The sequence below is a fragment of the Carassius auratus genome, chromosome 34 (assembly GCF_003368295.1).
Source record: "Carassius auratus strain Wakin chromosome 34, ASM336829v1, whole genome shotgun sequence".
In the NCBI taxonomy this organism is placed as follows: domain Eukaryota; kingdom Metazoa; phylum Chordata; class Actinopteri; order Cypriniformes; family Cyprinidae; genus Carassius; species Carassius auratus.
The window spans coordinates 8,855,956-8,870,807 of record NC_039276.1 but is presented as its reverse complement, the minus strand read 5'-3'; positions in this window follow the sequence as shown (position 1 = coordinate 8,870,807).

The window sequence follows — 14,852 nt, the reverse complement described above, 5'->3', positions numbered from 1 at the left end:
TATAGTCACAGTTTTTTTTTTACAATCAAAAGGAGTACATTTTTTAATACTTTGGTCACTATTTCTAAATTTTAATCAGGGAGCACAACAGAAGTCTGGGCTATACGTGTATCATTTCTCATTGATAAGGCACAAATTACATTCAAGTACATTCATTATTTCCTCACTCAAACAGAACCACCACTAAAATTATATGCATCTACAGGCCAATTTACAGAAGTTTACATAAGAATGAGTTGATTTGAGGCATATGAAGTGTTTGGGTAGTACTGGATATGGAATTTACTGCTGTGCCATGCCAAACGTTGGTAAAAAGGAGAACTGAGTGAAGAGTTTTGAAAAAAAAGCATTGAGAAAAGTGTACTAATTGCAGCACTTCATTTTAAAACAATTGTTTTCAACAAGTTCATTATTGTGGGGGCTTTGATGTGGCTAGTGAAACACTAATTGCATTAACAAGCTCATCTGTACCCATGAGCATGCACCGTGATGCAACTCAGGCCATCAGATTCATCCACACAGAAGAGCAGAGGCGAACTCACATAATTATCAAAACAACATTCCTCTGTAAGTAACAACCATTAGACAACCATAAATAACATGGAGCAGGTTTATATATTTACTCAGCGTCTTCTCAGTGCTGCACTCATGCATGAGACATTGGAAGAGGAAATTAAATTAACCCCTTAGCAGAGCTGTCACGTGGATATTTGAACATGGTGTCCTGGCACACAGCAGACTTGCCCTTGTGTCATACTCAACTCACCGGCAACTCAAATATTGTCAGTTTCAGAGACAGAGTATGACAATTTGTTTCATTCTGATGGGAACTATGCTCATGTAAACCAGTCAGTGTAGTACACAATATATCAATGTCACTTCTGTCACTATTAACATTCAACTGTAAGTTTGCTTTCAGCAAATACTTGTGGTAAGTGCAAAGAATGTGGTGTCAAACTCTTCTACAAGAGCAAGCAGTCTGAATATTGATTGGCATCTCTTTAAAGACAAATACCTTGAATACCTTGTAAGTAAAATAAACGTTATCACACTTAAAATTCTAAATTAGCTTAAGTGATAATGTGTTGTTTCAACAGGTGTTTTAAGTTATCTCAAAACAAAATGGTAAATTTAAGATTTTGATAATTGCAGCAACATTGCTGTAAAATGGTAATATACATGCTGGGTATGTAATTCTGTAAGAATGAGAAAAATGGAAAACGCTTACAAGCAGGAACAAATATGATCACTTTCATAATGCATATTTAACATATTTGACAACCTTTTATCCGAAGGCACAAGAGACTTAGATACTACATCAGCATTGGGAATAGCACACTTCTATAGTTCTGTTTCCAAACTACTGTCTTCAGTTAAATGCTATATGAACATGAAAGGGGGTAAATTATCAGCTCTCTAGTAGAAATGCTGGTTTTGAAATCGATAACATCATGATAACAACATCGATAATATCCTAGCTACCCTATCTAAGTATCACTTGTTTTGAGAAATGCAACGTACTGTATTTGGTGCATGTACTAGTAAACAATGTGCTGATTTTCTTTAGTTGGAATGGCCTGGCATTATTGAAAGATCTGTAGGTGTTGGCAAGGAAATATGATTTATGTGGGGAAAAAAAATCATAGAAACATAAGTCTTAAGGATTGTGTCCTTGGCACAGCATGTTGAAAGCATCAGGTTACACGAAACGTTGGAGTAAAGGTGAGACTAAACCGATTTGTATACTGTATGACCCTCATAAACCTGTTAAAAACAATTCCAGATCCAATTTCACCCTAAAATCCACATATTATGTTTTGTATCATAACTATTTTAAGTCTATTAAACACATTGTCTCCACTGTCATTACCACAATAAAAAAATATATTATGCTTATTAATGTGATATGGAAAAACTCTAAGTACAAATAAATTTAAATAAATTGCAACAGCAGAGGAGAAGAGCTGTTCCTAGCTGTGCGGCGAAGAGTCTAGTAGAGAGGAGATGATCTTCACACTTAAAACTTAAAGTATTGCCTTCAGTTTATTGTGGTTTACATAAACAACCATTGTATTATAATGTAATACAGCAGAAGAAAACAATGAGAAACACGCTGAGATTGAGAAATAGCCACAAACTGGTTTGGTGCTATCCCTCAATGAATTACTGTGTATACATTTTTGGGCACTTATCACTTAATTTTGATCAGAAGTTAGAGTCCAGAAATTATTCCCTCTATTTTTATTTTTATATATATATTTTTATCAGTATATAAAAAAAAAAGAAAAAAGAAAAAGAAAAATGTAATGAAAATCGTAAGTTTTTAAGATATCATTTTATTATCTCACTCTCTATTTAATACTAACAAAGAACAAAAAGCAGTCTGTAGGTGTGCGTAGGTGTACTTTTGGTATCAATTCTAGTTTCATATTGGTTGTAATTTGTATTTTCACTTGTATAGATATAGTGCATGGAAATATTTGCTGGTTGGAATGAGACACGTTTTGATGCCTAGTGATTGGTTCTTCCTCTTAAGTGTCTGGTACCTTGTAAACCCAACTTTGTTCCAAGCGGACTGGTTCACCCCAGACAACTGGTGCATTGGTTTAGTGAGTAGAAAGCAGGCAATCAGACTGGAACTGGCAGTTTTTGGATAATTCCTGCCAGTTTTGTGTGCATTAGACAGTCAGTGAATGAACTATGGGCAGTCTGTGGCCTGCCTTCTGAATGGGAGACTGGATAAAACATAAAATTGGACAAAATGCAAACTTGGCTGGGCTTTGTATTAAATTTAATTCATATTTTATTAGGTTAGGCCTCTTCTATTTCATCCCTAGGCCATAAAAGTCTTGTTGAAAATGTGGAAAAAATAATGACTTTCTCATTAAACAAAATAAAACTTAATTCAAAGTGAATTAATTCCCCTTCAGAAGTTAAATTCATTTGGACAGCTCACTCTAGCAGGTTTTATATGAATACAAAAGACTTTGTGTGAGGGTGAGGCATTTCTTTATGCTAAGCAGTCCCATTCTGTCTAGATCTGGATAGAAATATAATCTATTTTCTCATTTCTTGCACTGGAAGTTATTTGTATGAAAAGGCAATATCCTGGTGTTTTATAGATGTAAATGAAGAGCGGTCTTAAATTACATCTATGAACTGTTAACAGAACATCATGTTACCTTCCCACACCCCTTCAACATGTCATTTCATGTTTGGATTACATCACCCAATTCTGTATGATCTATTTGAGCTAAAATGTAGGTTATTTCCATTTCAAACTACAATTATTATTACTCTAATATTAATTGGCTGAAGGATGAAATTGTGGAGCAGCTTCATGGTATCTCTGGGTCTTTTTCGTGGTCCGTTTTAAACTCAGAAGTGCAGACAATGCAACATATCAGAATATGTTTTGAACAGTGACCTCGGATACTCTGTTGCAACAGAAACCTGTTTTCATTTGTGCAAGCCTGTTTCACTCTTTTGTTAAGACATCAAAAAGTAACTTGAGAGAACTTTCGCCAGTAGCTATTTTTTTTTTAATGTCATAATTCAATCACATAAACTACACCATTCCTCTCTGTTCTTTTTGTTAAATGTTATGTTATGTTTTTATTTTATTATTATTATTATGTTTAAATCAGCTTTCATTAGCCATCTCTTGGCCCTTGGGACAAGCTTATTTAACCATCATATCAGTTTACTGTAACCTCAGTAAATTTCAGTCGGATTGCCCAAAGGGTTAGTGCTATAAATCAATAGATTTTTCCCTACAGACAGCATTCTCTTATGTAAACCATTGTGTATTGTTAAAATCAGGATGGAAAGTCAGCTGAAACACACGTGGCTTGGTCTGCGTATGAGTATTGTGTACAACGCTCACAAGACTTGTATTGCAGTGAAAGTGTCCACAATAGGAAGTGTGACCTGAGGTTTAAGAACTGAGATCGGCTCACAAGCAATAACTTCGGAGGAATGTCTTGGCTTGTGAATGTAAAAACAATAATATTAATAAAATTCTGACAAAAGTGTAACATATTTATGAACAAAATTAATATTGTTTTTTGCTAGTTTACAGCATCCGGACTGCGTGATATATATTTTTATTACAAGTTTAGGCCATCATTTGACTTCCACATTAGCCTTCTCATGCTTCACCCTTTTCTGAATGAATGACTGTAGGTCTAGGAATGAATGTGGAGATGTGTCTGGAGTTCAGTGAGAAATGAACTTTAGAAAAAACTCTTAAGAAACCGGCTTTAATCAAATGTTGCAATATTTTGAAAAAACATTTTGGAACACGCATATATATATATATATAACTCAGTGCATTCCCAGAGGATACTGGAATATGAAATCCCCAATGAAGAGACTGTAGGCAATTTACTTAATTAAAATTAGCTAATGCAACGCTGTTCTGAAACATTTTGTCACAGCTTAATTGTATTGCATGCAATCCGTTTACATTTGTTTACTTAATCCATTTCTGTTGGTACTATATATTTCTTTTAGTACAGCACTGGTAAAACCAGTCGTGGAATTTCCAGTCACATGCAAAGCATGCTATGAGAAAGAAAAGAGAGATAAACCTAGTGCTATTTTGGGATATAGAAGAGTTTTGGGAGTTTACACATAGAAACAGATGAACATTTAGCTAATTATATTGACAGTCCTTCCATGGTGAAATAGTTTACTCAATTAGAGTAAACTATAAGTATGGTGCTACTGTAAGTTCATTTTAAGAAAACTTATAAGTATATTTTGAGTATAAATAACTTATGAAAATGTTACCGATTACATGAATATTTTCACTCACATACAGATATGATCGACTGCTTTTTATGAGACACCAATGTTTCAGAGGACAGGCTAACTCTTATTTGATAACTGTTTTATTTCCTATCTGGTTGTGTATATATATATATATATATATATATTCTGTATTTTTTAAGATTAACTGTTTTTTTTCTTCCAAAGCATTGTTAGATGCCAGTGTTTCCTGTCATAGCTATGCAAATATTTAATATCAAAAACAGTGTCATGGTAGTTGTGACGGCTGCTGGTGTGTGAATGAAGGCACACGAGGAAGAAAATATATAAATGGGTTCTTTTAATGAGCGCAGGAGAATAAGGGCACATCCAACATAACCATACTATAAGATATGATACTATCTCAATCACGGACAAGGAGGAACTCGAAAGACAGTGTATTTAAGCAAGAGGGGAGAAATCAGGTGAATGGAGACAGGTGGGGATTAATCAATTAACCAAACAAGAACAGGAAAATGACCAAATAAGGAAACAAAAAGTCAATGAATGTAACAGTGGTAAACTATGTCTCGTTTTAAATTTGTATTAATTCTCAGAATGATCTCTAAGGAAAAAGAGCTGATTAAGTCAGATTTTTGGTGGTAATTTAAGTGATGAAGGATTTTGAAAGTTCACAGTATTAGTTGCTATACAAGATAGAAATCTGGATGTAAGCTAGCTGTCTAACTTTTTTTTTTTTACACCTAAAAGGATACTTATTTAGTGCCAAGAAGTATTGCATTGATACCCTTACAAGTATACTGCTAGTACAATGATTTTAGAACACTTAATACACAAAGTAGTTGAACGTTGCTTAAATTTACTTAAAATTAATGATGTATACTTCTGTTTTGTTAGGGACCAAGCACAGTTACACACTAGGCTGACAGATGCAAACAAATGGCAACAGACATGTTTCATCTGGTTTTGTCATTGTGTTACATCTGTTGGTATCTGGCGGTGTTGGATGGCACTTAATTTCACTAATTAATGTTTGCATTAACATGTTAAATGTGTGTTTGTTGTGTCTTGGAATGTCTGAGAAGTGACTTACTGTAATCGGTTGACTGTCAGTGCTGGTCTGTGTCTGAGAATTGGCCTTTATTGTGAAAATGCATGCTGACTGAATTTTTCTCAATTTTTTTTTCTTCTTTGTTCTTGCTGGTTACCCCATATGTTATGTAAAATTATAAAAGTTAAATATATATATTTAGCATGCAAATGTACAGTGCACTAGTATTTAAATGCAAGGTATTCAGTCAAGTTACACGGACATGTCTAATTTTATTGTGTTGTATTCAGTTTAGTTAGTTTCCAATCCTACAAGCTGAGTTGAATTCACAATTTAATTGAATGACAAGAAAACCCATTTCCAGATTATATAGAGCCACCGTCCACAACTGAACTTAGCTTAGCCCTCAAATAATTTTTCAGTGTGTTTTGGGATGAACATGGTGGGCAGGAATAAAGTGAAACGTTATTGCTCACAAATGTTCAGAACCTGTTATTGGTCTATAACTAACACAATACAATCACAAATTACCATACATTTCAATGTCGCCATCTATATTTAAAGTAAAATGTGGGCTTCAACAACATTTTCAGCTGTAGAGTAAAAGGTTACACAGTGTGAATTGGTTTGAAATGTCAAATCATTGACTTTACAAATCATAGTCAAAACTATCTTTAGGGGGTCACTGCCCCCCCCCCCCCATAGCTCCTGCTTTAGGTTGTCAAAACACAAGGTAACTATAGACCTTGTGATGGTCTATCAGCAGAGTTTTGTGTTGGATATGAGGCCAATACTCCTGCTGAGCAACCATCACAAGGTCTATACATGAGCAAGGATCAGCTCTTTACTAAAAATAATAAGAAGCTCCATTTCCTGATGACTAGCCCTAGAAAGAAACCACCTGAGGAGATTCCAGTCCAACAGGACAAGGAGGGAAAAAAAGAGAAAAAACAGCAAGTTTTGAGAGATTAACCCTGTCAAACACACTTAGAGAATAGGGCTGCTCACATCTCTCTCCTTCTGTCCAATTACACAAGCATGCTCCTAATGCAGTGGGAACTAATGAAATTGTTGCAATGATGATGAATGGTGGATGGTGAGGAAGGACAGATGGGAATGTAATTACTAGTGTTTGGGGATCAAACAAAAAGGCAGGTTCAAGGAACCATAGCAACATAATCCGTCATATGGCAGACAACCAATAGAAATCACATCACTTTCCTTTCAATCCTAGGCCTGTTGTTCTCTCATTTTACAGTTAAATATGAGTTATGATATCCCATAAACTGCCTGTTTGTGTTTACACTTTTTAGTTAAACTTTTGATCTAAACATCTGATAAAACTGTAAGGGACAAAAATGACATTGTTTTAGAATAATATAATTAACTAATCATAAAAGTATTTAATCCCCTTTTAGTTTTAAAAAATGTCTTCCGTTTTTTTTTTTCTCTGTCTAATTTTTGTTTGTTTTTTTGCTAATTATTTTATAGTCACCTGCTTGACCAACCTTTTTAGAGAGCAGTTTACTCTTAACGTCTCAGGTTAAACCGGAAAAGATTGTAGTACTTATATATTATTATAGTAGAATACTCAGGAATGTTGGCTAAATAGTAGGTAAAAGTTTATATTGATAGTCCACTTTAGATATTGTACTAACTATAAGTCACTTTGGCTCATGTCACCTATCATTCATTAGAGTACAAGTAAATTGTCTGCTTAATATTGTCAGGACTTCGATTAAGGACAGGAGGCAAAGATGATCAGCGGTAACACCCACATGAAACAATCAACATGACGTAACAAGAGACGAGCAGGAGACGGTGCATTCATGAACCGTGACAGTACCCCTCCTCCTAAGGATGCCTTCTGGCGTCCCCAGACTCCCTTACCTGTCGATTGTAGTAATCAATAAGAGAGTGATCCAGGATATCTCTAGCAGGCACCCAACTTCTCTCCTCCGGACCGTAACCCTCCCAGTCTACCAAGTACTGAAATCCGCGCCCCCTCCGTCTAGGTGGGATGAATTCTCGATCAGCTTTAGCCTTGGTGCGCGCCCCCATTTGGAGTAGAGTCTCACGGGCTCTAGTCCAAGTGCAGTGACACCTCTGGACTAAGGTGTGAACGGAGGGGACCGCGACTTTGGACTGGGAAAAATAGGTGGCTGGTAACCTACAGTACACTCAAACGGAGATAGGCCGTAGCTGATATTGGTAAGGTGTTGTGGGCGTACTCCACCATTGGCAATTGTTGGCTAACGGGGGAAGGATTCTTGGAAACCAAACATCGCAACACCCTTTCCAAATCTTGGTTGGCTCTCTCGGCTTGACCATTGCTCTGGGGATGAAACCCTGAGGACAGACTTACAGTCGTTCCCAGTAATCTACAGAACTCACGCCAAAATTTGTAATAAAATCTAGTGCGATGTGGGACCAGGGTTTCGAAGGGACCGGCAGCGGTTGAAGTAACCCATCGGGGGGTCGATTGGAAGTCTTACCAGTGGCACAAACCGAGCAAGCCAAAACAAAACTGTGAGTGTCGCGAGCCATAAGTGGCCCCCAGAATCCTTGCTTGACTAACGCCTGTTTCACATATAATCTGTCTGCAGTGCGTCTGCAGTCCGAGTGCATTACGTATGTGGTGCTGAAGCAGCACGGACTCATTGTGCTTTCACACAGGATGCGTTTGCAGTCTGCTACTGATCCGCGGCTGTTTGAGCCACAAAAACAACATTTGTCCATTATTTTTATATCAAATCATGTATTAAAAAAAAAGCTTTTTCATCATTGTGATACTCTTTCATCACAGTACAGTAACAATCTTTCATAGATATATTTAAATTCAAATATAAACAACATATTACTCATGCATTTCATGCGAAACAAGCTGCAACACATTTAAACACAACATTAGCCTACTTTTCTTGTTAGGATATAACAAACATTTAAAATTAAAACTCACCACTGACAGAAACAGTCGACTCTCCTGCCTTTTGCATTTAAATCTTTATTACAAGTAATCCAATGGGCCTTAAATAACTTTGTTTTTCTGCCTCTATAAAAGTGCATATATAATATTGCCATGTTTCTCTAAAATTGCTCTTTTTCTTGTTTTAAATCTAGCCAAAAGCCATGTGTTGCGTGTGAAACACAGTAGGCTTTAATTAGTATACATTTATTGTGAAATGACTGCATTTCCGTGTCAATCCATGTTAATGTTTACAGCAAACAATGCGCTGTCACTTTAATTCAGCGCATGCAGCACAGCAAAAATAGATAGTACGTAAACGATCACTGCACTGCTGCAGACGCACTGCTCCTGGAACGCATTGACGGACCGCAACCGCGTGCAGTGTGAACAGTGGAATCCGTTAACATGGGTGTGTAAAAAATTACGCAACACATACGCACCGCAGACGGAGTATGTGTGAAAAGGACGTAAGAATTTAGTACGGTTATCTCCTGGAAGACAAGCCACATTACAGCAATGCCCCCACTGGATGACGTTGGACCGTAATCCCTCTGGCACAAATAATCGATTCGGTGGGCACCCGGGGCGGAGGCGTTACCCCTTCTAAGGCTGTCTTGACCTTCGATTTGATCTGTGTCGAGTGTGGAGACCACTAATGTCTCAGGAAAAATGCACTCCGGAGTGGACGGGTGTTCGGAACGGTCAAAAATGCGTGACAAAGAACCGGGTTTAATATTTTTGGAACCCGGGTGGTACGAGAGAGTAAAGTCAAAACGTCCGAAAAAAAAAATGCCCACCGAGCCTGCCTGGAATTCAATCTCCAGGCAGGCTCAATCAAAAAACGCGCATGGATGCACCTTGTCGTCTGAGGGAGAACGTCAAGGTGGTCAGAGGTGCTGCTAGTTGGCTGAAGTTGCGAATAAAATGCCGGTAGAAGTTGGCGAACCCCAGGAACCTCTGTAGGGCCTTACGGGAATCTGGACTTGGCCACTCTACCACAGCCTTAACCTTCTCGGGATCCATGCGTATTCCCTCAGTCAACACGATATACCCAAGAAACGGAACAGACTGTGCATGAAACTCGCATTTCTCCGCCTTGACAAAAAGCCCATACTCTAGCAACCTCTGAAGCACTCATCGAATGTGCTGCACGTGTTCCTGGAGAGAAGAGGAAAAGATCAATATGCCGTTCAGGTAGACATATATGAATTGATCAATCATGTCTCGCAGCACGTCGTTGACGAATGCCTTGAAGACTGCTGGGGAGTTGGAGAGCCCAAAATGCATGACCAAGTATTCAAAGTGCCCCCTAGGGGTGTTCAAAGCGGTCTACCATTCATCCCCCTCCCTGATGCGGACCAAATGATAAGCATTACCTAAGTCCAATTTCGTGAAAATCCACGCTCCCTGCAACCTCTCGAAGGCTGAAGACATTAACGGCAAAGGATAAGTATTCTTTACCGTGATGTTGTTCAGTCCCCGGAAATTAATGCAAGGACCCAGCGAACCGTCTTTCTTCCCCACAAAAAAGACCCCCCCCACCCCGCTGGAGGAAGGGTGGATGAACTTAGAAGCTAGAGAATCAGAAATATATTTCTCCATAGCCTCCCTTTCTGGAACAGAAAGTGAATATAATTTGCCTTTAGGCGGAGATTTACCTGACAGTAAATCTATGGCACAGTCATAGGGACGATGCAGAGGGAGAGAAGCAGCACGAGACTTACTGAACACTTCCTTAAGGCGCAGGTACTCCGCGGGCACGTTAGACAAATCCACTGCCTCCTACTGAAACACAGACATAGAAACAGACGGACAAGCAGACACTAGACAAGACTCATGACATTTGTTACTCCAGGTCAGGATGGAATTTAATTGCCAGTCTATCTTGGGGTTGTGTAAGAGGAGCCAGGGGTGACCGAGGACTATGGGTGCAAGAGGAGAGTCCAGGATGTAGAAGGAGATGGTTTCTGAGTGGTTGCCTGATGTGATGAGGGTGATGTCTTAAGTGATGTGAGAGATGACCAGTAGTCTCTGTCCATTAAGGACGTGAACCGTGATGTGGTTCGTGAGGGGTCTGAGGGGAATGTGAAGTCTGTGTGCTAGTGTTTTGTCCATGAAATTACCTTCAGCCCCTGAGTCCAGTAGTGCTTGACAGTCGTGAATCTGCGCTGACCATCTTAGTCTTACCGGGAGGAGGGTAGATGATGACTGGTAATCCAAGGCTGATCAAAATGGAACAAGACACGATGAAGTCGAACAGGTGGAAGAACAGACATGAAGCACGGAGGACCTCAAACAATGATCTGACAAACAAGAGACGAAAGACAGGGCATTAAGTAGGCTAGGTGGAATGAGCTGCAGCTGCCCACATGAAACAATCAACATGACATAACAAGAGACGAGCAGGAGACGGTGCATTCATGAACCGTGACAAATATCTGCTAACACTTTATTTGGATGGTCCCAAGACATCATTATACTTATAATTAGTGGAATGCCTAAAGTGGTCTATCACAATAAAGTGTTAAAATAGAACTCTCAATTAAATATTATTGATTTTGTTTTTATTCATTCAAGAACTTGCAGTTTAAAATAACGTATCTGTTCCAAAATCTATAGATCTGCCTTATCTACATAAGCAGGTTTCAAAGCAACTGATAACTAATAGTTATAACACAACCGGTCTCTACCAGTGTTGTGCCACAGGGTGCCAGAAAGAGCTGCCTGGATATCACTACAAGTGATTGATTTATGATTCCGTGTTTGGCAGATGAGGTTTTAACTCAGAAAAGAATGAAATAAGTTATTTGGCAAAAAACACAAAGGGTTTATATAGACATAAATTATGTGTTAGTGTTGAGAGGGTAATTAGTTGGAATGGAAAAGATGTGATGAGAATTGTGCACCGAGATTTCTATCATTGCAACTGCTTAACCACGGTTGTTTTCATCTAATGCATAATTGCTTTTGTTTCAACTGTTATCTCTCCAAGATATCTGAATCCTTAAAAGCGTGAACTTGTTAATTGTTTAACCAAATTCTCTTTTTCCACCAGAAAGTTAGCATGTGCATCAGAATATGCCCTCTCTTGTTCGGACAAGTTTTATTTCAGTGATAAACCCAAACGTGCATGCACATGTGATGAATCACTTTTAAAAATCTCAGTTCCACCCAGTTGTACTTAATTTTTGTCATTGATGTAATTTTGTCAGTTGATGAAGATACTAAGTATTCGTCACAGTATAAAATATTCATATAATCTTGCCTCATATCTCAATTACCTCTAAGATTGTAAATTACTGAGCAAAGTTATATGATAACCTTGCATAAGTAGCTACAGATCATTTCTCTGTTTTCTAACAGTATTTCTATACAAAATATAGATTATACAAGGAATCCATACAAGGAAAAAAATTGTGTATTAAAAGCATGCTGACATGATGTTGGCTAGAATAGTTTCTGGGTTTTCTCACAATTTTTCCATATCATGTAGGACAAAACTAAAGAAATGAAAATGTCTCCCTATATATATATATATATATATTTATTTATATTTGATTTATACTAATAAATAAAATATATTATATTGTTACAAAAAGTAGGACATGATTTAAAGGGGTGTCAGTATTGTGGACTTTAGTTTCCTTGTTTTGCCCTGGTCTTAGTTCCTGTTTTCCTTATTTGGTCAAGTTTCCTGTGCCTGTCATTGTGTTGATTTCATTCCAGATGTTTTGATTGATCCCAAGTGTGTCTCGTCTACCCCTAGTCTTGTCTAGTGTTTAAATAGTGTTCTCTGTTCTTAGTTCTCTGTCCGCTGTTGAATGTCAGTTTGTATGACATTTATAAGTTCCTCTTTTTGTATCTCCCTTGTGGACTGAATTAAATATCAGCTTCTGAGTTCTCCTGGATCTTCTTGTTCCTTCTCCAAGTGAAGTGTGACTGAACAGCGGACGGAACACGAATGCTATGGCTGAAAACAGACTGTGGCGTCTGTGGCAGGGTGGTTGGGAGTTGGAGGTGTATGTGGAGGAGTTCCTAGAGCTCTCCGACCAGGTGCGCTGGTTCGATTCTGCTCTTGGTTCTGATTCTGTCTGTTTTTGGCTGGGGCTGGATGATGAGGTCATCAGCTGCGATCTTCCTACATGTAGCTTTTCCCTGATCGAGCGGGTAAATCATGTCCTTTATTTAAGTGGTTCTAATTCTGAGGTCAAAGAAGTTCCTCATTCAGTCCCTCACGAAAACTACCCAGCTGCCCCAGCTCACCCCTTGCCAGGAACCTCCACATACCCAGCCAAATGGTCCGACCATCCATCTCCTCCCAGCACTGCCCCCCCCCCCCCATTGAGCCCAAGGTCTGCTCCCGACAACCCAACCCCCCCCCCCCCCCCCAACGGTTGAGCCCAGGGTTGGCTCCTGATCCCCCCCGGTTGAGCCCAGGGTTGGCACCTGATCCCCCCCGGTTGAGCCCAGGGTTGGTTCCTGATCCCCCCCGGTTGAGCCCAGGGTTGGTTCCTGATCCTACCCATTGAGCCCAAGGTCCGTTCCTGTCACCCCCCCCCCCCCCATCGGCTACCGGCCCTAGGTTCAACCTTGTAAGTTCCCCATAAGTATTTATTTTGGGGGGTTGGTGATAGGGATCCATCTGTTGAGTGCTGGGCTGGCCATATCCCCCTGGGTCTCTTGATCAGCCATGGTGCCCTGTGCAGGTGCCGCTGTGGAGGCCCACTGTCCTCTGTGTGTCCTATGTGCTTCCAGAGCGCCCCTCCCCTTTAGATGTTGTGGTGTGAGGTCATACCTTGCGGAGGGGATGTCAAATCAGTGTGGACTTTAGCTTCCTTGTTTTGCCCTGGTCTTAGTTCCGTTTTTCCTAATTTGGTCATGTTTCCTTTGCCTGTCATTGTGTTGATTTCGTTTCCAAATTTTCCCCGTCTGTTTTGATTGATCCCAAGTGTGTCTCGTCTCCCCCTAGTCTTGTCTAGTGTTTAAATAGTGTTCTCTGTTTTTAGTTCTCTGTCCGCTGTCAAATGTCATTTATCAGTTTGTACCACATTTATAAGTTCCTCTTTTTGTTTCTCCCTTGTGGATTGAAATAAATACCAGACTTCCGTGTTCTTCTGGATCTTTTTGCTCCTTTTCCAATTGATATGTGACAAGGGGTACCTGAAATTCTCTCAGACATCCCCCCGACAACATGCATGATTTTAGATTTAATAGCACTCTTGAATCCACAGTGACACACATACCAGATAAGAAACCAATTTACCTGATTGTGAGCTTAAAGTGGGAAGCCAAGGCAGATAAATGCAGCTGCATAGAAAAGGAGGAATTGTGGCTGAATACTGCTTTGTAATGGTATTTTAATCGTGAAGGAAACGTGGCAATAATCTTTGATCTTTATCCCTAGATCACTATACTTTTGGAAACCTTTTTTTGCACTCTTTTTCTTAGAAGTGTGATTTAGCATTGTTCCTGCCACAGACATCACAAAAAAAAGCTCTTAAGTCATTTAAAAAATCTATTGCTGTTACCCTAGCCAGTGGTGGTTCTAGACCTCAATATATTTTATAACTGATATAGGCTTATGCTTTTATTATCATTTTTTTACCTTTTATATTATCAGAACCATATAATGAAATATTGGTTCTCAAATATGAGTAAGTAAATGCATTTTGCACATTTATAGATCATGTTAGTTGATCTATAATGGGCAAAGTAGCAGAATGGTGTAATCTATTAACTATGCATAAAAATCCATCTTACCAGATATGGGTGTCATGCTATAAAATATTTTTAATATGACTGACTTTGTTTATGTATTATATAAATGCAGTGGGCATAGAAAAAAAATCACCACCCTTTAAAATAATCAGCCTAAACTGAAGATTTTTTTTTTGTCTTACTCAGTGCAACTTATAACATCCTAGTAAATTATATAAAACCAGAATTGGAAGTTATAAAAACAGTTTTGAAAAAAAAGTAAATTGTTATATTGTGTGTTTTTGGTTTAAGCATCACATCTTTTGTGCATGACTCCTGTGGAAAGGGTGGAGAGTGTACAAT